Source organism: Pteropus alecto, unplaced genomic scaffold (assembly GCF_000325575.1).
Source record: "Pteropus alecto unplaced genomic scaffold, ASM32557v1 scaffold80, whole genome shotgun sequence".
NCBI lineage: Eukaryota > Metazoa > Chordata > Mammalia > Chiroptera > Pteropodidae > Pteropus > Pteropus alecto.
The window spans coordinates 1,093,327-1,118,067 of NW_006430460.1; the positions used below are offsets into that span (position 1 = coordinate 1,093,327).

At 49.6% G+C, this 24,741-nt stretch overlaps 1 pseudogene; it reads left to right on the forward strand.

Moving 5' to 3' along the window:
* Positions 1–21,825: 21,825 nt before the first annotated feature.
* Positions 21,826–21,944, forward strand: LOC112480053 (annotated as a pseudogene).
* The last annotated feature ends 2,797 nt before the right edge of the window (positions 21,945–24,741 follow it).

A 24,741-nucleotide genomic window follows, 5' to 3' on the forward strand; every position in this document is an offset into this window, starting at 1 on the left:
GGGGGGTTAGCTTGGGTATTTGCTGGCTAATAAAGCAGAACTAATATTTCTTTTGAACACCTACTAAGTTTCCAATTTCTGGTGTTGTACTAGGACTTTTCTTTTTTTTAATGAGAAATGCTGTGAGATTATTTTCACAGGTGAAAAACAGTCTGAAAGAGATGAAGCGATTTATTGGCGGGACGCCGTCTTTTCTCACGGTCTCTCTGTGTCAGAAATAAAGTCCTGGTCGAGGAGACGGACGGTCTGGTGTCGTCTCCCTCCTGCTGTGCGTATGGTTATGTCGTCACTTGCGTTTTGTTCCTTTTTCTCCCACTCGGGTGGCCCTGCTCTCGTACTAGATGGCCCGACCTTGTGAACGAGCATTCACTCCTTCTACACGGTTGTCATTTTCCATTTTGATCTGTCTTTCCACCGGCCAGCAGTGAGGTGTGCCCCACGTCCGTGCCAGCCGTCAGATGACGCCCGCTGGGTGGAAGGAAGGAAACGAGGTTTTTACACGTCTTCCGTGCCAGGCACCGTGCGGATGCCACCATCACGCTCACCAAGCACTGTTGCCAGGATTTCCTGAGTACATGCTAGATACCTGAGTAGACACGCAAAGGCCTCGCGCACCTTGCTCCACGCAGTCCTCAGCGGCGCTGTGGGAGGGGGCGCCGTCGCTGTCCTCTGCGTGACGGGGAGGGGACAGCGAGGAAACCGAAGCTCGTGGGGGAGGCCGGTGAAGGCTGCGATGTGTCCCAGCCACGGCAGGCCGTGACGTGAAGCCGCCTACCTGGCAGACGTGCCCATGCTCGCCGAATGCGCTCAAAGCCGTGTGGTGGGCACCGTGTTACAGTCGGGGTCGTCACAGAAAGTAAACTATGCTGACCTTTCCAGCCTTTTCTCAGAACCACACTCCGCAGTGGGAAAAGCATTTTGCAGTACACACACACACACACACACACACACACACACACACACACACGGAGCTGAAACAAAACCCGTGTGAACCGGAACGCGCCCTGAGTGTGCGTGACGCCCCCTGAGCTTTTCTATCATTCTGATTCTTTCGTGGCCCACGACCTACAGTGTGACAGGTAGGGGCCCAATGTGTGTGTATGTGGCCGTGCGCGTACGGGATCTTGGTGGGACACTGACGCCCGTAAGCCAGAGGCTCTTCTTGTGCTTTCTAGCCGTTCTGCTCATTAAATTACTTGAAAATATGTTTGTACGCATTGGGTGCTCGCTGTGTGTCGGGGCAGTTTTAGGTCCCAGGACATAGCAACGTCCGCTTCAGTCCTTGCCTTTGACTCAGATGGTGCGACGGGCGAGATGATGACCTTCAGCGAGTGCTGCGGTGCCAGCGTGAGCAGCGGGCACAGCCGGGGACGCTGTGGGTGTGCTTCCTGTCCCCGCGGTCCGGGGAGTCGTGATCTCTTGGCTGGTGGAGGGTCTTGCCTTCAGTCTGTTAACACGGCGCCTGAAGTGCCGTAAGGCAGAGCGCAGTGAAACGCCGTCTGCCTGTGATTCTCCCAGGGGACCCAGAGAGGCTCGATAAAAGGAGACTTAGGACAGACAGAGTGACCGAGAACCTTCCGGGTGTAAGAGGGCGTTCCGGGCAAAGGGGCCTAAGGGGAGGTTTGAGGGGTGGGGGCTCCTCCAGCAGCGGAGGGGCGGCCTGGCGGACCTGTGGCCTCGGGAGGGAGGTCAGGCCTGCTCCCCACATCCGGGGAGCCCCGAGGGGTTTCGAGCAAGGCACGTGTGAGGTATGGTGTCTGTGGCCTTGGGAGGGAGGTCAGGCCTGCTCCCCACATCCGGGGAGCCCCGAGGGGTTTCGAGCGAGGCACGTGTGAGGTACGGTGTCTGTGCCTTGGGTGGACCGTGCCGGCCACCGTGTCGGGGCTGGTGGGAGAAGAGGGGCATCGGTGGGGGACACCCTTTGCGCTGCCGCAGGTGGGAAGCGAGGCTGGGGCTGAGGTCGCGGGGCGGGCCCGGAAAAGGCGGTCCCGACTCCAGAGTCACTTCTGTTCCGTTCCTCAGACACACACTGAGAGTTACTGTGTGTCGTCAGCTTGTTAAAGACTGTGACTGAAAGAAAAGAGACTGAGAAATGGCCTCTGGTCTTCCGGAGTTTTCTGACACAGATGGATCGCTTTGGTGTCACACAGCATCAGGGAGTCCTGGGTGCCGCCTGGGCAGAGACGTCCACGTGGGGTCTGGGAGGAGGGAGAGGAGTCAGCCAGGTGTCGCACAGGGCAGAGGACAGCAGTCCCCGGCATGAAGGACAGCGTGCCTGGCACAGGGTTCGGTGCGCCCCAGTGGGGTGGGGACTCGGGGTCCCAGGGCCCCATGGGCCGGCCCAGCAGCCCGGGCTTCGGCTGTTGGCAGTGAGGTCCCCCGTGGGCGTGGAAGCGGGGCGCTGGCCCGGGCAGCTCTGTGCCTCGGAGGACATCGCGGCAGACCCGCTGGAAGCTGGCGGCGTGCCCGGCACTGCCGTGAGCATTTACACAGATCGTCCTGTCGAAACAGCCCCCCTCGTAACAGCCTTTTACAGGGACGTTACTGCCGCACAGAGTAAGTCGGCGCCCAGGGTTACACCGTCTGTGGCAGGGCAAAGACCCGACCCCAGTGACTCGCTGCTGGGCAAACGAGGGAGTGGCCAGCCTGTCAGGAAGAGGTGGGGGTCCGCCCTGGGGAAATGGAGCAGCTGGGGAGAAATCTGCTTGGGCCGCCGTGACAAAACCCCATAAACTGGGTGGCCTAACAACAGAAATTTGTCTTCTCACAGCTCTGGAAGCTGGAAGCCCAAGATCAAGGTGCTGTCAGGGTTGGGTCCTGGGAGGGCCTCTTCCTGGCTGTGGGTGGCCTTTTTCCTGTGTGTGCAGGTGGAGGGAGAAGCTCTCCCGCTGCCTCACAGGGACACTAATCCTGTGGAGTCAGAGCCCCGCCCTCATGACCTCGTTTAACCTCAGTTACCTCTAGGTGGGGGAGGGTGGCAAGGGGGAGCACAGACTCTCAGGGCATAACAGCACGGACTCCAGAAAATATTAGGAGGTAGAACAGTGCGGGTCAGCGATGGATTTGTTTAGGGTGACTCTCGGGCTTCTCACAAGGGACAGGAAAAGGAGCAGCTTGGGGCTGGGTTATAGTGGATCAGAAGCCCCTAGAGAACATCCTGGAGATACTGGCTGATATGAGGAGAGCCACTGGCATGTAGGTGGCAACTGATCAGGCCACAGGTTGGGTCTGGTCACCTAGAGAAAATACGTGTAGTGAAAAGCAAGGTGCCACCTAGGACCGTCCAAGGTGAGCCGAAGAACAGCAAAAGGCTGCTTAAGAGACACAGGCCTTCATCCCTGAATGCGAAGGAAGAGAGAGCTCTGATTTTACAGCCCCCCCACTCCCCCCGGCCCATGTTCTACAGAAAGGAAGCTGAGGCTTCGCAAAGCCTGCTGACTTGTCTCTGACGCCGACACGGTACAGGCAGAACCAGAACTTAGGTCTCCCAAGCCTCTCGATGTCAATCTAGTGCTTTTTACAACATATCAGATCGAATCCATCCATCATTGCGGGGATCGAAAATCAGATGTAAATTGTAAAAAATTACACTAAAGTACAGAAAGAAGCATCTGAATTTTATTACACGCATTTGGGGAAAGGAAGACGTAGTACATAAAATGTCCAAAACTTTGTCCACAAGGAGAGAGAACAGAGTCGACCTTGAATAGTGATACGAAAATTGACCAGAGGAAGAGGTTCTGTCTCTACCATGTTTAGAGTGGAAATGGCACGTTGCCAGGGTCTCCTATCATGTCCTGGGCACACGTTTTAAAATGCGACTCCTTTTAATGATTTTTCTATCATCAACTAACCCCATGTTAGGTATACAGCAATACTGTATTATTAGAAAATCATTTTTAAATCAGTATCATCTTATAAGCTGGATCCTGACAGACTTCTTTACTTACACAGAAAGGAATGTTGTTCTCCGCGGCCAGATGTCAAAGTTGCCTTCAGCCACGTGGATTCCCTAAGTGAGAATTTCCGCAGGCAACAGAAAAGCGGTTTATCTTGTAATTCAATCAATGAAGCACATGCTGTCTGTACTGTAAACAAAGCACTAGTTAAGTGCTTCAGGTGGTGGTGATGAACAGAATAGAATCCTTCTGTAGGACTGTGAAACCTGTTGCAGGTAGGAACACTGTCAGGTGAACCTGTGGCCCCACGAATGTTTTAACGGTGTCAGTGCACTCAAGAGTGCCAGCCTGGCTTTTCAGTACTTATCGCTGAAAACATGTGAGCTGACTTTTTTATATCAGTCACTTCCAAATTTTAAAAAATACAAAAATTAGAGCAGGTTTAGCCACCATCTTAGCTTGCGTATTAAATGCTTTCTTGCTTCTTTTTTTTTTTTGCCAGCTAAGCAAGCATGCATTTGACTTAAAAACAATAACAAGACTACTTTTTCCATTTTATAAGTCTGTACTTTGAAAATGTGTAAGCTAACATTTAAAATAATATATACAAACCATAAAGATACTCTTGCTTTGTCTTTTGGTAGATTTTAATATGCCGATTAGGATAGAATTACACAGCACACTGATTCGCTAATGAATACAACTCTGGGACTAGGCATTACCAGAATTTTCAGCGTGGTATGTGCGTATCACAAAGAATGTATTATGTGGAAAATAAACCAAGCTAGGTATATGCAAACTTCATACGAAAGGGCTAGATAACATGCAATTTGCATCGTAAGAAGAATTTTCATGTATAGTATCATGGTATAACATCGGGCAGAGCCCTCAGCAAAATTATGAAATAGGCAAAGCGTAGCTTCAGAGGGTTTCAGAATCTCAGCATGACCTGTGGCGTATGTTGTCCCGAAGAAGGAGTCCTACCACCGAAGACATTTCATGAAAGGTTCGGTCCATAACACTGCACTGGTCAAAACGTATGACAGAGCGGGAGCTTATCCCACGCGTGTTACTGTTCCCATCCCAGCCTAGGTCATGGAAATCAGTGGGATCTCGATAAACATTTATTAAACGAATGCACCCTATTCATTAAGGAGAACATAAAGAAGAAATTTTAACTGGGGATCATATCCACGTAGTGCTATTATCATAAGGGTTTACTTAGCAACTGTTTATTGAGCACCATCTACGTGTCCGGACTCAGCGTGTGGGCACTGGGCCACGATGACGAATCAGACAAGGCTTCCCGCAGCGGGGCGGGGAAGGGCGGAGAGGCGAGGGAAAAGGGACACTCGTGAACAGCCGTGGTGAAGGTGGCTGGTGCTGCCAGAGAAACGTGAAGACACACAACCACAAAACAGCAGTGCAGCCGTGGAGATGTCTACAACGTGGGATCATGCTGCTGTCAGCCCACCGCATGCACTCCGGCGGGAGGTGGCGGGCTGACGTCACCGTTCACCCCCGCGTCCTCCCCGTGGGGAAGTGCTAGAATCCTTTGGCTCCCTCTCTTTCTCCTCCAATATTAACTTGATCACTATCGTCACATGAACTTTTGAGTAGTTGACAGTTTCACAGTTTCACAATGCATCGATGTACTTCGTGCATAATCAAAAGCTTGTCAAAAATATTTGAGTTTATCTGTGTCCTAATTACATATTTTAAATTTTGTTAAGTTATACACAAAAATGTTGTGTTTGAAACCATTCCTTCGTTTTTTGTTTTTTTTTTTTCACATCGAAAAGGTAAAATGCCGATATCTAAATGATATACATAATGGGCTCGCTGTCCTGGTATGCAGTCATCACAGTATTTTTATTTTAAATAAGACTGTTCTAAGAATATATTCCTTTTGCTTTGTTCTTATCTCTACAGAACCATCAATTTTAGCACTCCTCTGGAATTTCTAAACAGTAATACATTTCTCCTGCCATTTGGAGGAGCCTGCATCACAGACTAGCAAGGAGCTGAGTCTGTATTGCAAAAAATGCCTTCGTCTGAAATTTAGACCCCCCCCCGCCAAGAATTCTCAGTCGCATTCCCATAATTAATGAAACTCACCTTCTCGATTTCTCTAGTTCTAGTCTAATGGAAGTTACAGCCATAACTAATCATTTTGTAGAAATTCCGATGTTCATACACCACCGAAACAATAGCTATTCTGACACCCGAAGCCAAAACTGTCAGCATCTATAGGTAACAAACTAGACTGCTGTTTAGTTTGAGATAATTGTGAGATTCAGCCAAGAGTGTGGGAGGCCTCTGTATTTTCCTGATGGAACCCTTTAAGTTTTGTTAAAACTTCTGAAGCACAGTTGCAGTCGCTCTTAACCCGAACTTTTAAAATAGTACCTGTAGCTACCTGTTTCTCTGGCATGGCCTGAGGAGTTAGGGAATGCAGAAGTGCTGAGGATTTCACTGACTTTCTCCTTAAGCCTTCTACCGGAGTTACTAAGAATTGGCAGAGTTCATTGATCCAAGATTGACACTTCTGATGGCTTGCCCTGGAGAAATATTAGAAGTGTTTTGAGAAGTAAAAGGCAGATGTGACGTTAAAGGAGATTTCAGTTAATTAACAAAGTTGCGTTAAGATAATCTTAACCGTGATTGTGAAGTCTTGAATCGTAATGTTGCTTTTGCTGACATGATGCTAATTAGATATATTACTTCATTTTAATTTTTTTATACTAAACAAATAGCCAGCCCAATTTCTATCAATAGGGTGGAGAATTTGTGTTTAGAATTGCCTTCGAAATTAAGTGAATTTTATGCCATTATGAAACGTAACTGAGTGGTCTCTGAAGGCCAAGACGAACTCTTTATCTGCTACATCCTTGCAGTCTGCTGCTGACACGTGTGAGAAAAAAAGGTGCTTCCTAACCGGGGTCTTTATCAACGCCACGCACCCCGAGGACTCTCCGGGGGTCCTGGAATCGTTTCATGCCTGCTGACATCACATTCGTTCTTCAAGTTCTAACTCAAAGTCCTTCGAAGTCACAGCATAAGCTTGCAGAACTAGGCCTGATTTTATATCTTCCCAAGTCATGCCTGCTATGCAGGTAAATGTCAATACAGAAACGGTCTCAGGTGTCGTCTCCCAGTGCATACAGCTTGACTTATGATACGTTGATTTACTGAGAGCAGATAGATATAAGCAGTTGTCCATAAAATTATTACGTATACATATAACTCACCCAAATTATCAGACTGTAAATATGAACTATTATTACTATAACATAAAAAATAAAATAATACTTGCAAAATATAATCCATTTATTTATTAACCCTTCTTACTAATCTTAAACTGTTTTCACTCTCTGCTTCGACCCTCGTAGTCCTCGCCAGACCTGGATAGACGTAAATGTTTTTCATGAACCTCTTTGTGGCTTCCAGACCACAGGATACCATGCTATTGACTAAAGGTGGAGATTTTTTATTGAGCTTAATTGTTCAGAAAAGAACTTAGTTGTGTTCTGCTAATCCTGGACGAGTGCTTTCCTCCACACACGGCTGATCCTTCTGTAAGCTGTCAGGCTTCCTACATCGTTTTCTCCTGCCATAATCAATCAGAAAACAGTACAGAATTAAATGCCTATATACGTCAAAAGTTTCCTTGTGACTGTGCATTTCTAGTCAGAATAAGATTTTTCTACCACCTTCCAGCTATTCTTACTGTTTTAAATTTGAATTGATGAAAATATAACTTAAAATGAATACTCAGATTTATTCATGAGGCTGACTTTTGAACAAGACTATTTTTAAAGGGCCCACGATACTATTTTTTGAGAATTAATTTACATGAAAACTCTTACAAGAATATGAAAATTGCCTTTATTTAAGAAGAGGAAATTGCATGAAATCAGAACCTTCCTCCCCCCCCAAAAAAAATACGGAATACATAATCATCTCTACGTAGCACAGGCCTTATCTATTTGATGTGTCTAGCACAGTGGCACAGAAAGGTGGGTGTTTAATAAAATCCTTTAATAATCAGGGGGTGAACTTTCTTTGATATGAAGAAGGAGCCCAAACTGCTTTCATTCTCACCGTCCCTAAAAGTGTCAGAAGCAGAGCATTTATTTAATACCGTGCGTGAACAGGCAAGCCACGCACAAAATCAGAAGCACACTGCATAGAAGGATCAGGATTTCCGACGGCCCAGTCCCACGGAGGAGAGGGAAGTGGAGCCCCCAGCCAGTGTGAGGATGCAAACTGATTAAATTAAACACTTACCGAAATTGCTTTGTGAAAACTAAGTGATCCTAGAACAAGACGCAGAAGTTCATGGTGAAAAACAGGTTTCCTTAGACTAAGTGAAATGAGAACCCCGTTCAGCCCTAAAGCAACACTTACAAGTTTTCACTGCCATCTCGAAGTTCACAAGTGCTTTTCTTAAAGAAGAAGTTGAATATTCACTGCTGGCTTTGTCAGTGTGCTCGTTGAAGTTCACAAGTGCTTTTCTTAAAGAAGGAGAAGTTTGAATATTCACTGCTGGCTTTGTCAGTGTGCTCGTTTAGGCAGAAGGGCCGCTTCTACACAAAGCCTCGGCTTCCCGTGAGTCATGGAGACCCGTGCTGTCCTTCACATGCAGATGAAGTGCTGTGACTCTGCTGCTGTAACATCTCAGGGACGGGAGTGGCTTAACAACAAACCTTGGCTTCTCTCTCACGGTTCTGGAGGCTGGAAGCCTGATACCAGTGCCCGGTCGGTTTCTGGTGAGAGCGCGCTTCCTGGCTTGCAGACTGTCACCTTGCTCTGTCCCCAGATGGCAAGGGGAGAGATCCCTTCTCCTATGTGAGCACCAGTCCAGTTTGTTTGCGAGGGCTCCACCTAGTCACCCCCCAAAAGGCCCCGCCTCCAAAGAGCTCAGGTTGCGGGGAATTAGGGCTTCGCCATGTGAATGGGAGGTGGATAGATACCTGTCAACAGAGAATCCACCAACTTGGTAATCATCCGTTTTGCTTTATCCCATCTTCCCTCTAATGAAGCCCGTGCGTTTATGAACTTCTTGGCAGGTCGTTAGAGCACCGGGAATGGTCATATACTCAGCTTAGATAATCTCAGTGTTCTCCAGACTTGAGCGAGGATCAGCACACAGAGATGCAATGCGTAACCTTTGGCCTCATTAACAGAAGAACTGATCCAACTTGTAATGTACATAAATTTGGGTTTGGTGTTCTAGAGCCTTTTTTGTCATATTTTTTATCATCTTCCCCTCCTGGCTCTTCCCCTTCCCCTACCTTGTGACCTGTGCCGTCCACCCGGCAGCTGTCACACCACACTCTCTGAAGATGAGGCGGGAAAGGCATGACGGCTTCAGAACAGAGGCTCTGGGACTCGGAAGCAGAGCAGCTCAGAGCCTGGCCCTGCCGCTTAGTAAACGTACCACCTCAGGTGAGGCAGGTGACAGCATCGCCTCCTCAGCTCTCTCCTCTATAAAAGGAATATCGCCCACCCCACAAGATTCTGCAGAGGTTAGACAAGGTGTGTGTTCAAGGGCTTATTTCATTGCAGAGAATAGAGTGCGTACCAAATAGCTAAAAATAGGCTTGTTTACAGTCAAATGGATGATTTTAACTTACAAGATAAGGTGTAATTTCTTTCAGAAAAATTCACTTTTAACAAGGAACAAGGGCAGAATCTCTAAATATGGAAGCGGGAATGCTCTGCCCTCGGCGGAGAGGGCTCTGCTTCAGCGGGGCTCCCCCCAGCAGCCCCGTAGTCACACGCCTGTGGCGCTGCGTCCAGAACTATGGCCCTCGACCAGCCTCTTGCTACTTAAGACGCGGCTAGGCCCTCAGATGATCCGTTCCGACTTGGTCATACTGTGAGTTTGTTTCCTAATGCTGCCGTGACAAATTACCCACACACATCGGTGACTTCAAACAACGTGAAGTTGTCCGTTTTACTTCTGGAGGCCAGAAGTCCAAAGTCAAGGCAGGGTTGGCTCCTGCTGGACGCTCTCAGGGAGAAACGGCCCCGTGCACCGGCCCCGGCTCCTGGGGTCACCGGGACGCCCCGGCTTGCAGCTGTGTCACCCCACTCTCTGCCTCTCTTTCCCCGTGTCAATCTCAAGTCTCCCTCTGCCTTTCTCTAGTAAGGACACTTGTCGTGGGACACAGGGCCCACGCTATGTCCTGGACGATCTCGTTCGCGAGCCTAAATTTACCCACATCTGCAAAGACCACCTTTCCCGTTAAGGTCACTCCCACAGGTGCTGGGGTTGAGACCCGGACATACCTTTCTGGAGGACCGCCATTCAACCATTATGTGCCGTGTTAGAGCGAGGACCAGAATCTGGGCAGAACAGGGCTGAACCGGTAAAGGAAGACTCCACTTATGGGAGGTTCTACCTAGTGGGGCCACTCATGCTTCACCGCCAGGGTGGCCGTGGGACCGCTGAAGGTTCATTTCCTGGGTAGGTGTCCGTCTTCAGCCGCAGGTGACCCGCGGGGGCGTTTGTCCAGGCCACCATGCCAGTGCTCCCTGGTTTCTGGGGCCCATTAACTGTGCGCGCAGAGAGCAAGCAGTGAGCTAGAAGCACATGCGCCCGCTCGGCGGAGAGCTAAGACGGGGCGTTCTCAGCGGCACCCGCTGAAGATACTGATAGCTGTCAGGGCTCGTCACCCCACCACCACCGCCGAACCCGTCTTCCCTCCACTCACTCCAGGCCCCCCCCCACTCTGGCAGGCATGCACCACAGCTCAGGTGCATGGACTAGCCATGGAAATTTGGTTGACAAGTGACTAAATGGAGGGATTAGTATTGATATTTTGGGTTTTGCTCTGAATGGAGCACTGGAAATTGTCTACAAGGGCTGAATAAGGAGCAAAATCACCTACTTTTATTCACAATAGCGTGGCTTGTGACTGGAAGAAAGACAGTATTAATTCCGGGTCACTTTGCCGGAGACTTAGAATTTGATACTGGTAGCTCTCCCTGAAGTGGTTCGGAATGGTAGTTAGCTGAAGAAAATCTAGGCTGGTAACGCGTATGATAAAATTTCCTGCCAATACACACAGCGAGCTGCTTAGGAAAATAGCATGACACGTTTTTTTTAAAAATCAAAACTCATTTGTTCATCAGCTCTCTAGACCAAGATATCCTCCAAGTAATTACTACGTTATATTCCCTTTTTGCATTTGTAGTTCCTATTTAGGATATATTTAAATCAGCCAATTATTTAGTATATTCCATCCATGCTCAACTTTTAAGATGCTGTAACTGATTTCCATAATGATCAAAATATTGAGAAAGTAAATGACATGATTTAAATGCCAGATTGAGTAGGTACCCACTCTTCATTTTTCAGAGGAACTTCCTGTTGTTCTGGTAAGAAGAAATAAATGCCTCGTTTCAAGGGAAAAATTCTGTCGTTATACATCGGATCAAGGTGTTTCTGCGGCCGAACCCTGCCCACCGCCTCATTCCGTCTGGCCCGCCATCCGAAATGGTGGTTGCCTTTTTAAATGGTCGAACAAAAATCAAAGGAAGAACGATATTTCACGACCCATGAGAAGCATATGAAATTCCGCAATTTCAAGGTCCACACAGCTTGATTGGAACACAGCTCATTGGCTCACGTGTTGTCTGCGGCCACCTTCGCCCTATGCTGGTGGAGCTGAGGACCTGCAATGGAGACCGTTTGTGGCCCAGAACGCCTAAAACACGGACGGTCTGGCCCTTGACAGCAAAGGCCCGTCGGCCCCTCTGCTCTGCACCGTCTAAGGAAATGCCGACTTTGAACTTCAGAATATCGAGAAGTTGGGTTTGTCTTCTCAGTCTGTACTTGGACCCATGAAAAGCAGGGTGCGTTGTATGATATGAAACGACTGTCACACTTCCCTCCTGGGGCCTGAGGGCAGTGGACGGGCACTCGTGCGCTGGGCGGCCACTTCGCAGAGCGGGGCAGCTAAGCCAAGGAACGGTCAGTCTGAACAGGACGCTGCCCCGGGTCCCACTGACATTGAACTCCCAGTGCCACCCGAACTGGGAAATGTTTCTAAATTGTCTTTGCATCTTTGTGATGTAGTCTCAAGGGTCACGGCCCCTGGAAAGAAGTTTCCGGTTGGCCAGACCTAGTTCACATGCCCACACCCGTCGCCAGGCTCCAGGAGAGCGAGGTATTCGGTCACTCTAAGTCTAGTGAGCGAGGAGCTCGTTTTAATTCTAAGGCTAGTTTTCAACTCACCGCCCCTCCCCCACCACTATGATTCACAAAGAGGAGATTTCTCCCAAAGGAGCAGTCATGTGGGCAGCCGGAGTATGAATCAGATATCTTCCGCAGCCTCGCTGCTCCAGGTGTGGTCGGAGGGCCGGTGGCATCGTGTCACCTGGGAGCGTGCTGGAAACGCAGCCTCCCGGGCCCCTCCCCAGGCCTCCCGCATCAGGTGCTGAAATGTCACGAGATCCCCAGGTGACTTGTATGTGCCTCCCAAACGAGCAGCCATGCGGGCAGCCGGAGTATGAATCAGACATCTTCCGCAGCCTCGCTGCTCCAGGTGTGGTCGGAGGGCCGGTGGCATCGTGTCACCTGGGAGCGTGCTGGAAACGCAGCCTCCCGGGCCCCTCCCCAGGCCTCCCACATCAGGTGCTGAAATGTCACGAGATCCCCAGGTGACTTGTATGTGCATTGAAAGCTGAGATGACATCCAAACAAAGTCCTACTTTGGTAAGACTTCAGGCAATATTATGAAGTGAAGGTGATCTTCAGGCAGTTTGGGGGGCACATAATTTGGGCCCGGGAAGTAACCTAGAAATATGACAGCTCTCTCTGGGATCCTGCTGCCCTGGGCTATGCCTGCTTTTCAGTTTCTTCCTTTCTTAGACCCTCAGCGTCAGAACCCCCAAACCGATAGCATTTCCCGTGGCGGTGCCCCAGGACCCCTGACGGAGAGTGGACGGTGGGGGAGCAGGCGTTTACCTCCGATGGCTCGTCCGTGTAGACCGCTGGGCCAAGCGCTATTTTTAAAGGGTCAGAGGTGAGTTGTGGACCTAACGTAAATTCAGGGATGGAAGCTGAATGCGAACCCAACCGTACCTGCATTCGAGTCCCAGCCCTGTCCTTATTTTGTCATTTTTATGTAACTTACATAAGCTTTCCTGAGCCAGAATTTCCTCATCTCTCAAGTGGGGTTAAGAGTATGATCTATAAAAGATAACCTGTGAAGAAGAGGGAGCACCATGCCCAGCAAGGACCGCGTGCTCCGTTGGTGATAGCGATCACTATTCATTTCGGTGTGCCAAGTTTACCAGGCCACGGTACTTCATCAGCGGGACGGCTTCCCGACTCACGACTACTGGCGTCGAGTGACCTCTGCCGCGTATTAAGATTACAGATCCTTAGGCCTCCAGTTTATGTCACCAGGAGGTATCATAGAGTACGGTCGTTTATACCATCAGGGCAATTCGATAAATTGCAATCACGAATATTAGAGGGATAAAAGTACATATTTGAAAAACTGCTGAGTGTACTAAGTGTGTGCTTTAAATGTGACTTCTGGAATATTGCCACTTCTGACCACAGTGAAAAGCCTCAGCAGAACCTTTCTGTAGGAAAGAAATGATTCCTCTCAGTTATCACAAACCTATGAAAACTTATTTCCAGCCATCTTCGGAATAGAAGGCGAAGAGATCTTTGCAAGCACAGGGCAGTGGTTGGTGTCTTAAGCCTTTCCTTTGAGAATCTATCACCTCAATAAAATCGGTTCTAAAAAAAATGTGAATTAAGTTTATCTCCACAGTTAAAACGTTTCAGGCACAGTTCCCCAGAAGTTATTAAAACAAACTGCAGAAAAGCAAAATAGGTTTTCCAGTCACTATTTTAATTTTCATTACCTTGTAAATTAAAGAAGATTGCAGTTATAGAGTAGAAAACCAACTAATAAAGCTTAAACAGGTTGTTAATAAATGAACTGGATACATAAAATCCTTAAACCATATCTCAGTTAGCAGTGAGGTGTCTTTATCCTCAATTGATTAACAGGTTTCTCCTATGTAACACTTGTGTCAAAAACACCTCTAACATAAAAGTCGTAGGTTACTAGAATTTAAATGTAGATTTGAAGAAAAATATTAGCCTCTTCGCTACGTGGCTGTAATGTACCAAGTGAAATAAAATAAAATGTTTTATTGTTAATAGCCAGGTGATATTATTAACACCGACCAGGTAGTGCAGGGGGACATCCTATCAGAAATTAAATTTGTGGGACTGTCCCCTTATGCTTTAAACAAGAGACCTTCTAGATGCTTCTGGAAATGGCAGGAATCTATTTTGACCTTGAAGCAGATCTTCCTTGTTCTAGTAAAATTTGCCTGAGAAGTTGCCCTTGGCAGGTGGGGCTGGTAGGCTTCCTGCTGTCACTGCTGCGTGGAGCCGCACGCACCTGCTCGGGAGGCTGGCACCTGACTCATACCCCAGCCTGGCACGTGCATGCCTGTTCCAGCTCTTACGCGGCATGGTCGTCTCTGACGGCCGCTGATCACGTGCCCGTTAGAATCCATCCTAACCCTGACCCTTTGGGGTCCTCCAGTCTAGAGACTAGCTGAGGAGACCAGAACGTCCTCCTGGATCTGCGCCCTGTCCTCAGGCCAGGATACTGTACTCTGGCCCTGCCTGTGCAGTAGCGGTCCCTCCTCCAGCCCACCCCGGGACAGTCCTGTCACCTCTCGGTGTGTGCTGGCCGCATCCCGATGCTTGAAGGTCTGTGGCCAGCATCTGTGAACTCCGCCCCACCGACGTGTAGACGTGTGTAAGTACCTTCCGTCTCATGAAAATAGTCTTCCTCGACCGCGCGTGCCTTCCTAGCCACCTCCCTCTCGTGGCTGCTCGTCCCAGGTGTCTCGGGAGAGGTCGCACCCTGCCCCCCCTCACACGCTTCCCCATCCTCATCCCACGTCATCTGTCCTCGTCCGCGTGGCCGCGCCAACTGCTCTCGTGGGGCCGTCGGAGCTTGCTTTGTCACCAGATGGTCACCAGTGTGTGGCAGCCGCCTCCCTGGTCCTCATTCGTCTGTCCTGGAATCATCACCCCCTCGGCTTCCCGGGTCCACCGAGCTACCTCTCTGCCCGCCGTGGCTCGGCCTCCTGTGGCCCCCGCTGCGTGTCTGCGCTCCCCAGGAGGGTCTCCTGCCTCTTCCTTCTCATCCCACACGCAAGCTGGGTTTCCTCAGCCGCCAGCCTGATCCTGATGCCACCAGACAGAGTCGCCTCCTCGTCGGGAGCCGCAGGCAAGGGCGTCGCTGACGGCTTCCGCCTGGTGACCACACCATCCTGTGGCTTCCCCGATTCCTGAGGGCCTGGGTGTTCTCCGTGTGAGTTTCGGCGGACATGGCCCAGTCTCTTAGGTCTGTCACCTCCCTGCCGAAAGCACTCCAGTTGTTTGGATTCGGTGTGTCCTGAGTCCCGGGGTGTCTGGCTCCCGTCTCCTTCTCTGGGTGCGTCTCAGCTCACACCTGCCTGGCTGTCCTCGTCTTGCTGGTCTTCCGTCAGCTGTCCAGTCCCCTGCTGCGTCTAAGCGACTGCATGAGCAGAAGCTGGCTCCATCTGTGAGCCCGGCCTCCCCGGTCTGGGGAGTTATCCGAGTTTCCGCCGCTCTGAGCCCTTCGGTGCTGGTACTGCTAGCCGCCTGTCTTGACAGTGGGCTTCGCCTCCTGCTTCACAGGGAAAGCAGAGGGATGGGGAGGAGGGTGCGGCCCACGTGCAGAATCTCCTCGGCCCCTTCTTCACACTCAGGAATTTCCCTCCTGTGATTTTGGCCCCGGAGGAAGACCCGTGCTCCCGCCCCGTTAAGCCGGATCCAACCCCTTCCTCGCTTCTCAGGGCCGTGGCCCAGCTCCTCTGTTCATAGCGGCTTCATCCAGGTCGCACTGTCGCACTCCCTGGGGAGGAAAGCAGCCCTGCCTCCCCATTTCCTTCCGGCCTCCGGCCCGGCTCCACCCCCTCCAGATTCAAGTTTCTCCAGAGAGTGGCCAGTGCATGGCCATCCCCACTAACTCATCCCCACTAACTCGTGCCTGTTCGATCCTCAACCCTCTGCAGACTTAGCTTCTGTTCCCAAAACTCCCATGAAGACGATCTTGCTCACTTGCCGGTCAGCTTCGCATTAGCGCCAGCCACCCGACTCTTGACCCATCACGCTGTGGCCCTTGTGACGTTAGACACTGCCGAGCCCCTCCTTCGATCCACGCAACCCTGCGTGGCCCTGGCGTACCTCCCAACTTTCTAGCGTCTTCCTCTGCAGCTTCCTCGGGGGCTCCTCTTTATTCCTCTTTATTCATCCGACAAGTATTCGTTGAGCGAGACCCTGGAGCGGCGGCGACAGTCGAACGCAGCCCCCACATGCTCGGCGTTCACAGCATAGGGGGAGAGGCCGATCAGACCATCACGCCGACCCAACTGGAGATCCTTACGGGTTCTGCCGAGCGCCGTGAGGGCCCTCGGGGCGACGTAAGAGCACGTGAGACCTGGAGCACTCCTAGGAGCCGCCCGTCGCACGTGTGGGATTTTGGTGAATGAATGCGCATTCGTATTAGTCACAGTCTTAATCATTTAATAACCGTCAGTCACGTATCCTGTCACAATCTGCTGTCTCCAAATGGAGATATTTTTAGCCTTTTTTTTTTTTTTCTGTGCAGTCTCCTTCCCAGCCTCCTGCTTGTAGTTACGTAGAGCCTGGGGCTTAAGTGCATTTCTGTGAATTTTCTTCGGTTCGGTTGCGCGTTACTGGAGCAGCAGTCCAGGCCCCCGTCTGTGCGAACCCGAAGTCCATCCGCTTTCTCAAAAATTGGGTTTTCCACATGTAGCTCTGTAAACGTAGACCTGCGTGAGAGTAGGCAGCCCGCTACGGGCATACCTGTGAACGCCGCGGTGTGGACGGACCTCCGCCGTTCCATGAGTCTGACCGACTGTTTGAATTTGCTGCTCAAGGAGACATTGAAAATCAGCATTGAAACAATGGCAGTCAGACCGGGATTGGGGGTCAAACCTGTTAGACACGCTACTGTTTCCTGGATGGTCATCGTCAGGACCGAGACAGCCATTCTCCCATGGTGTCCTACCCAGGCCATTCTGAAGCACGGGAGGCAGCTAGCCTTGGAGGCGGGCGCCTGATTCCTGTTGCTGAGGAACGGTCGTGGTCGAAGGTTCTCAATGGGGACGACTCTGTCCCCCACCTTCATCCATTTTTGATTCTCGCCACCCTGTGGGTGCCCCTGACATCTAACAGGTGCAGACCAAAGGCGTTGCTAAACTTCTGCAGTATAGGACACAAACCCCCCACAACAAGCATGCTCTGGTCCAAAGTGCCAGTAGCGCCGAGGCTGAGGAGTCCCCAAACTCAGAGATCATGAAAATGTGATGATTTAGGGAGCTTGTACCCCTAAAGACAGATACAAGGAACAGGTTCACCTGTTTCTAGTGAAGTACTCAAAAGGTATTTTTAATTTTTAAAAATAATTGTAGATTCAGAGTTTCCTGGGGAAATGTGTAGATTATTCATTCATTCGACGTTTTACCAAGAGCCACGTGCCAGGGGTTCAGCTTTCAACCAGCACTGGCCCCCCCAGAGGACAGGAGCCAGGCTGTAGTGCTGGTCCTCACCGGAGTTGCCCACGGGCTGGTTAAAACCTCACGGCTGGGCCCCCCGCCACAGTTTCTGATCCAGTAACCAGACCTGGGGTGCATCCCAAGAACTTGCATTTCTAACACTTTCTCAAGTAGTGCCCACGATGCTGGCCCGGATGACACTCTGCTCTGGGGACACAGACATGGAAACGCCTGTGGTTCTGCTGTGAACTCAGTTATCTCAAACCCCAGCGTGGTGGTGTTAGGAGGTCGGACCTCCGAGGGTGACTGGCCGTGAGGGCGGAGCCCTCGTTAGTGGGATGAGGGCCCTGCTTGAAGAGGCTCAAGAAAGCGTGCTTCCTGTCTGCCCGGCCATGCGAGGACGCAAGAGGTCAGCCTCTGAACCAGCACGAAGGCTGTCACCAGCAACGGGCCAGGCTGGACCCTGACCTTGGATTTCCAGCCCCCAGAATCATGAGAAGCGAACGTTTGTTGTTTAAGGCCCGTGGCCTGCGGCCACTTGCTACAGCAGCTGAGCTAAAACAGGTTTCGAGGATGGACGTCTGCGGTACTTGCAGGACGCTTGAAAGGTCTGACCGTGTCTATCAGAAAGTCTTTGGAGCAAGATTTCGTAGTCCATAGCTGCTAAAGACAGGCGAGGTGTTTGTTCCACGGGGAACTAGTATTATTGCTGGAAGCCCAGCTGTTTTAATTTACATTTCTCTAAAGCCAGAAAGGTTGAACATTTTTTTTTTTAATCTTAAAAAAAAAAGGTGTAGCACTTTTTTAATGTGAATTATGTGTTTGCTTCAATGATCTTTTTTATCTTTTCCTCTTGAGGTCTTGGTGAGCAAATGGTTTTAAACTCCATAATTTTGGCTAAGAATGAAATACAAGATACAAGCACAGGTTCTTAAAATTCAGCACCATTCACTTTTGCCAAGTGAGCAAAAACTGAATCACAGCACGTTATAGAGGATCTAGAATTTTTTATTTATTTTTTCTTATGGTTACCTTTCCACTGAGAAATGTAGTCAGGCGATCAAGGTAGCAAGGGGTAAGAGTCCACGTGGCCACAGGTCGGAAGTGACCAGAACAGCCTTCCGCTGGGCAGGCGCCTGAGAAGGCCCCAAGGGGAAGGCAAGAAGCAGCGACTCAAACCTCGTTCCTTCCGTTATCCCTTTTTTTTTTAAAATAGCTTGCGCATAGGCTCGGTTTTTGGAAGTTGCGCGATGCTAATTTAGGTATATGTGTCATCACAGTTTTAGCATGCACGAGATACGCCAGACGTGTGGAAAGAGGGGAGAGCCAGGCATGGGGACCTCCGGGGCCCTGGGCAGCCGTACCCCCCAGACCTGGAACCCCCTTGGACACAGACCGACCGGCAGACCTGAGTTTCAAGTCCGCCTCCGAGCGTGGAGGAAGAGCTCTTTCCTTCCTGTCTCGCTCTCTCCCCAGCACCCTGTTCTTCCCGTGTCTGTTTTCTGTGTAATTCCCTAGGTTAGAACAAAGGCCAGTGGGTGAAACTCTTGACAGAACAAAGGCCAGTGGGTGAAACTCTTGACAGGAACGAAAGTCTGACTCAGTTTAAGAAATAAGTACGTAATCATTAGCTCGGTCATGGTTAATGAAATCGTCTTGGCATAGAGGCATCTTTTTCCCCAAAAGTGTTTCTGCAAAGCCTGGCTATTTGTAAAGTAGCACGGTATTAGAGAAATGGGTTAGATGACCTTAAAAGCCCTTTTAACTCTCAGATGAGTCTGTAAATCTAGGGTTCTTTGATCAACACTTATTGGTGCACATTTTTGCTCAGGGCATTGTGCTAGGCGTCAGGCGTGTATGGGAGATGTAAAGGCTGGTCTTTGGCCTGAGAGCCATGCACACGGGCACGTGAAAAATACGTAAATAACAACGCAAATGATCCAGGCATTATTTTTCGGCCCCCGGGACTGGTGTTAAAGACCACTATGATTATGTTTAGAATTAAATTCTCGGGGATTACATTTTTAGATGGATGTGCAGCCAGAGAAATTTTTTTTTACTAGAATTAGGGGACTTATTCCCATTGGAACACTGCTTATATCTATTTTAAAAAAAAAAATGAAAACATGGAAAAAGATAACCCTAAAAAAATGGGGAATTCAGTGTAAATTTTTTCAGCCTACGAAAACACATTATACAATTTTTACTTTTTCCCCACTATACACTTTTAAAATATTTACATAAAATCATAAAAAGCTAGAATGCTAAAAAAAAAAATAGCACGAGACGTCATTTATTTTTAATCTATCGTGTAAGTAACTTAATTTCAGCATCTTAAGGATTCAATAAATCATTCTAGTGAATTCTCTCTTTGAAGACTCGAGGTGTCTTCTGCTCTTTGATATGGCAGCAGTTTCCAGAACCTGCTTTTTATAAAGTGTTTGCAGCTTTTTGACACTTTTCCCCTTGAGAAAGTAGAATCTTTTTTTTTTTTTTTTTAAAGTCTCATTTCCCACTAAGTGTGTAAGCAACCCGGAGCATTTTGTGAGATCTATACAGATGAATATTTCAAGCACAATAATCCTTATGCATTCTAGTTTGACTGTGGAGATTATGGTAATGAAGTGAAGGTTTTGAATTCGAGCTACTTTTGAGGTCCCAGAGCTTCGGAAATCTCAGGTAGAAATAAGATAACACGTTCCTACGAAATGTTGATATCGTACTAGTTTTCTTAAGTGTCTCATCTACAGATTAAGAGTTTCTCCCTGAAATTCAGATTTAACACGTAGTTTGTCTTTTTCCTAATTTTAGGGTGGGAATTAAAAATAATTCTAGACGTGGTTCATTCCGCGTATGAGTGTAGTCAGTGCATCGATTAGAACTTTGGTTGCTAATGAAAGTGACTACGATGAGCCAGTGCAAAAAAAAAAAAGAGACGTGGGTCGAAACGAAGCTGGCCCTCAAGGAGGCACTGGACCTGGCACTGGAGGCCACCGGGATCCCAGGGGACGTTTCCTGCTGTCCTCTCTGCCCCTGTGTCTGCGTCTTCACAAAGTTCGGTAACGACGGACCGTACTTCGTACTTGCCTCTTTCCGTAGACCAGAGTTTTGCGTTTCTTCGTCCCCTCCAACAGATTTTGGGTTTACGTGTTACCGCTAAAGCCGTCTGAGAACTCAACGGCCTGTTTCTTGAACTCGAGTTGAATGTCCCAAGATAAAGAACCTACTCAGAGTCCAATAACGATGGTCAGAGGGGAGGATCATGTGGTCTCACTCCTGGGGGTCTGCGGGGAGGGGCAGTAAGTTTTAATGGGAGTGGGAAGGCGGAGCAGTGTCTCCGTAGGCTGGACAGACATCCAACCTGCTTTATTGTAGCCAAGTCTTACTCTAGGAATTTACATTATATAATGTATTACACACACACACACACATCACATGGGGGGTTTCTAATCTCTAATTATCACAATCCTGCAAAGTATTATTATCCTCATTACGAACTGAGGAAAGTGAGGCCCAGAGCAGCTACATCCCCAGCCCGAGGTCACAGCAGGTGGATAATGAAACCCAGATTCGCATCCGAGCCCGTCCGACTCCCGAGCCCGCGCCCCCTTCGCTTCACCACACTGCGTGAGTCCAGGCGGTCTCGGGGGCAAGTGCCACCCCGGAGACTGGGTGCAGGCGGCTCGTCTGAGGCTGCGACCACTGGGGATGGCCCCGGAAAGAAGGGAGAGCCGATCCCAGGCTCCCTTTCACGTCGGCAGCTGGGACGAACATCTGCTACCTGACCCCGCAGGAGCTTCTGAGGACCCTTGCAAAACGCACCTCGGAATTGGCCGCCTTGGGATCGGAAGTGGGGGCTGCATTCTGCCACGAGCCCCCACCACCCAGTGGCCCAGGATGGCCCTGCAGACCTCAACCTCCGGTTTCCGCGGAGAAGCCATTTGCCACGGCGCCCGTGTCGCCCCGGGCCAGAACCGGACACAGGCTGAGCGCGGTGCCGTGAGGTTGCATCCGTGCAGCCTGCATCGGGCAGAAGCCTGTGCAGGACCGGGTCCCAGGGGCAGCTTCTGAAACGAGGTGAAACTGAGAAGACCCGCGTGGTGCCCAGAAGGCTCCGAGACACGCGGACCGGTCGTAAGGAGAGGATCTCGGATGCCACTATTCTTTCATGCATCGGTGCATCCGTTCAGTCAGCAGCCAGCGCCAGGCAGGATGTGAGTCTAGCTGGATTTCAGGTCCTGCAGAGGAGGAAACAGACCGTCTGGTAGGGTGTGGGAAGTGCTTCAGTAGAGCCACACCAGAGGTCGTAAAAAGATGGAAGAGGGTCTGTGGCCATGCCTCCCTGAGCGCGCCAGATCCCGTCTGATCTCGGAAGCTGAGCAGGGTCGGGCCTGGTTAGTGCTTGGATGGGAGACCACCTAGGAAGACCAGGTGCTGTAGGCATTAAAAAAAAAAAAAAGCATTGTGTGTGTGTGTGTGTGTGTGTGTGTGTTTTAGAGCCTAGTCTTGGAGATAAATAATAGCGCATTGCAGATAAATTTGAATATTGACTATATGTTCTAATTAAAATTTAGTTTTAAATGTCCTGAGTGTGATCGTTGTACTGTGGTCAGGTAAGAGAACATCGTATTTCTAGGAGACACAAGCTGGAGAATTCGAGAGTCAGGTGTCGGTCGTAATATCTGCAACGACTCCCAAATGACTCGGCAAAAGCCAATGTGTGGGTCGGGGGAGGAAATGAACACAAGTGTGGCAAAATGTTAACGGCGGCGAATATCGGTGGAGGGTTTGTGGGTGTTTGTTGTCCTAATCTTGCAGCCTTTGATGTGTTTTCCAAGTTAAGAAATTGGAGGGAAAAGTTGATTAAATTGGCGATTGTGGGGGACACAGCAAGGCGTGAGGAAACTTGGGGCTTTTCGGAAGCTGCGAGTGGCTGGGCGTGACTGGTGACGGGCACGCAGACTGGGGACAGGGACAGGAGTGAGGGGAGAAAGGCGGCCAGTGCGTGGAGTGTCCGGGCTGTGTCCCGAGGGCATCGGAGTGACGCTGAAGGGCCCCACGCATCTTTTACGCCTCAGGTGACCACGCCGGCAGCAGTTTGACACGAGTGGATTAGAAAGAGGCAGAATTATGGCAGAAGGACTAGTTCGTATGATATTGCGGTAGTTCAGATGGCAAACCCTGAAGACCTAGAGGGACCTGGCCCCAAAGATGAAATGGAGATGACACCTTCGAAACTATGTGGTTCCACTCGTGGGCTTCGTAAGAAGGCTGACGTGGTTCGGCTCAGCTTGGTGAGCCTTGTAAACCCAGTAGAAAGGAAAGACTTGTGGAGTGATAAAATTAGTTACGGACCTTCCTTAGCCATAACCGATAAATTAAGGGGATCGGTTTATAAGTCAAGGTTTTATTTACCTTTTACCACCGTATCTAGTACTGCTTGGCATATAGTAGGTATTCACTAAAATTTTTTAAATTGTTTTTAGAAATCATGACATTAGATAGTAAAACGCTTTCCTCAGTTGCTGGTGCTCAGGGAAAATACGCTGTGTATTTTGTGGCTGTTTTGTCCCCGAGGGCTAAGCATTTGGTGAACATCTGTCCCCTGACACCTGTGGACTGATTTACATCCAATCCAAAATGAACACACGCCAGGTAATGCGCTTCAAGTACTTGCACTTTTCAAATCTGTCAGATGTTTCTAGAATTTGTTTGGCCTTCCACCAGCTAGTTTTTGTCTCAGCTTAGAGAATACAAGTATTTCTCCTTCTTAGCAAACTTAACACATGAAACGTGATTTCGCAGAACTTGCAAAGTAGGAAACCTTTATATTTCACGTAACGTGAATTTTCAAATGTAAGCATTTCCTCTCGGGAGTGACTCCTCTGCTTGGGTAGCAGTGACAGAGTAAACGGGGTATGGAGGCCACACTTACCCAGACACTGCAGACGCTCTGGCAGGAGAAGAGGTGGCCTGGGTGTGTCATCGGCGGACCCTTAGGGACGGAAGCAGGTCCTTTGTTGGGTGGCGAGCTGAACAATGAGGGCAAGTAAATGGTAGTCACGGAGGGGGACCCCCAAGTCACAGAGGCACAGAGGGCTTCGGGACGCGTCCCTCCCTGCCACACGGGAGCCCACGTGCGCCCATCCCACCCAGCCTACTAGAAGAGCTGAGAACTGTCTGACTTCCTGTCACTTTGCATGGGCTCCGTGAAAGCCACCCGCCTTTGTGTCCTGGGCACTCAGCGTGGTGCCCAGGACGAACACAGGGACAAGTAACCATATGTGACTTCCTAAAAGCGTCCCAGCTCCCAGTAGTCATGACAGGACCAGTATTAACCCCTTCCTTTGTAACGAGTTTCGATTTAGTGTTTTAAAGAAAACATGAGATCATTTTAAAGGTACATACACACGCACGCATGTCCCATTTGGAGTCTTCTAGTAAATATGAACATTAATTTGTAAAATGAAATAAGCTTGTGTGCTTTAAAAATTAGTATTTATTACTAACATGTTGTTTTAGGGTCTGCCGATGACCAAATGCTGACCCAACCCGGCCAGACCCTCCTCTGAGTCTTCTGACTCCAATAAAAGAAAAATTTCGGGACACTGAGAGAGAGAACAGTCGAAAAGAGCTCGCGCTGTTCCTTCATTTCTTAACGGTGACCATTCCCAGCTCTCTGCACTGCACTGACGGCCTTCGCTGCCAAGGCCAGTGCCTCCCAAACGGCGTGGCTCCCCCCGTGCTGGGGACAGACCCCGAGGAGTTGGTCCGCGGCTGGCAGCCCAGCCCTGTGTCACCTCCTTCCACGGGACAGATGCTTCAGGCCCCCTGGAGCAACGTCTGTAGCTTCTGAGTGACATCTTATCAAAACTCACTGGAAAGACTGAGAGGCAAGCGAGCAGGCATAATTCTGGGCAAAGAAGGACTTCCATCATAAGAACTTTGCAAACAATACGCACCCTCTGATTTGGATACGATTCATGTGATTTATCTTTTGGGAAAGAGGCACACAGGTCTTGATATCATTTGTGTACTAGTCACTGCGCATTACTGAAACATCCTTCTCCGTAGAAGTGAAAACATATTCACGATGCCGGAGTCCCCACAACGGGTGCTTATGTCGCCCTATAAAAATCTGAAACCTAGGGATGTTCCCGTCACAAAAACAACCAGTAGATAAAATGCAACGATTGGCGAAACAGGGCCTTTCCACTGGAGAGTGACAGTTTTCATCTTC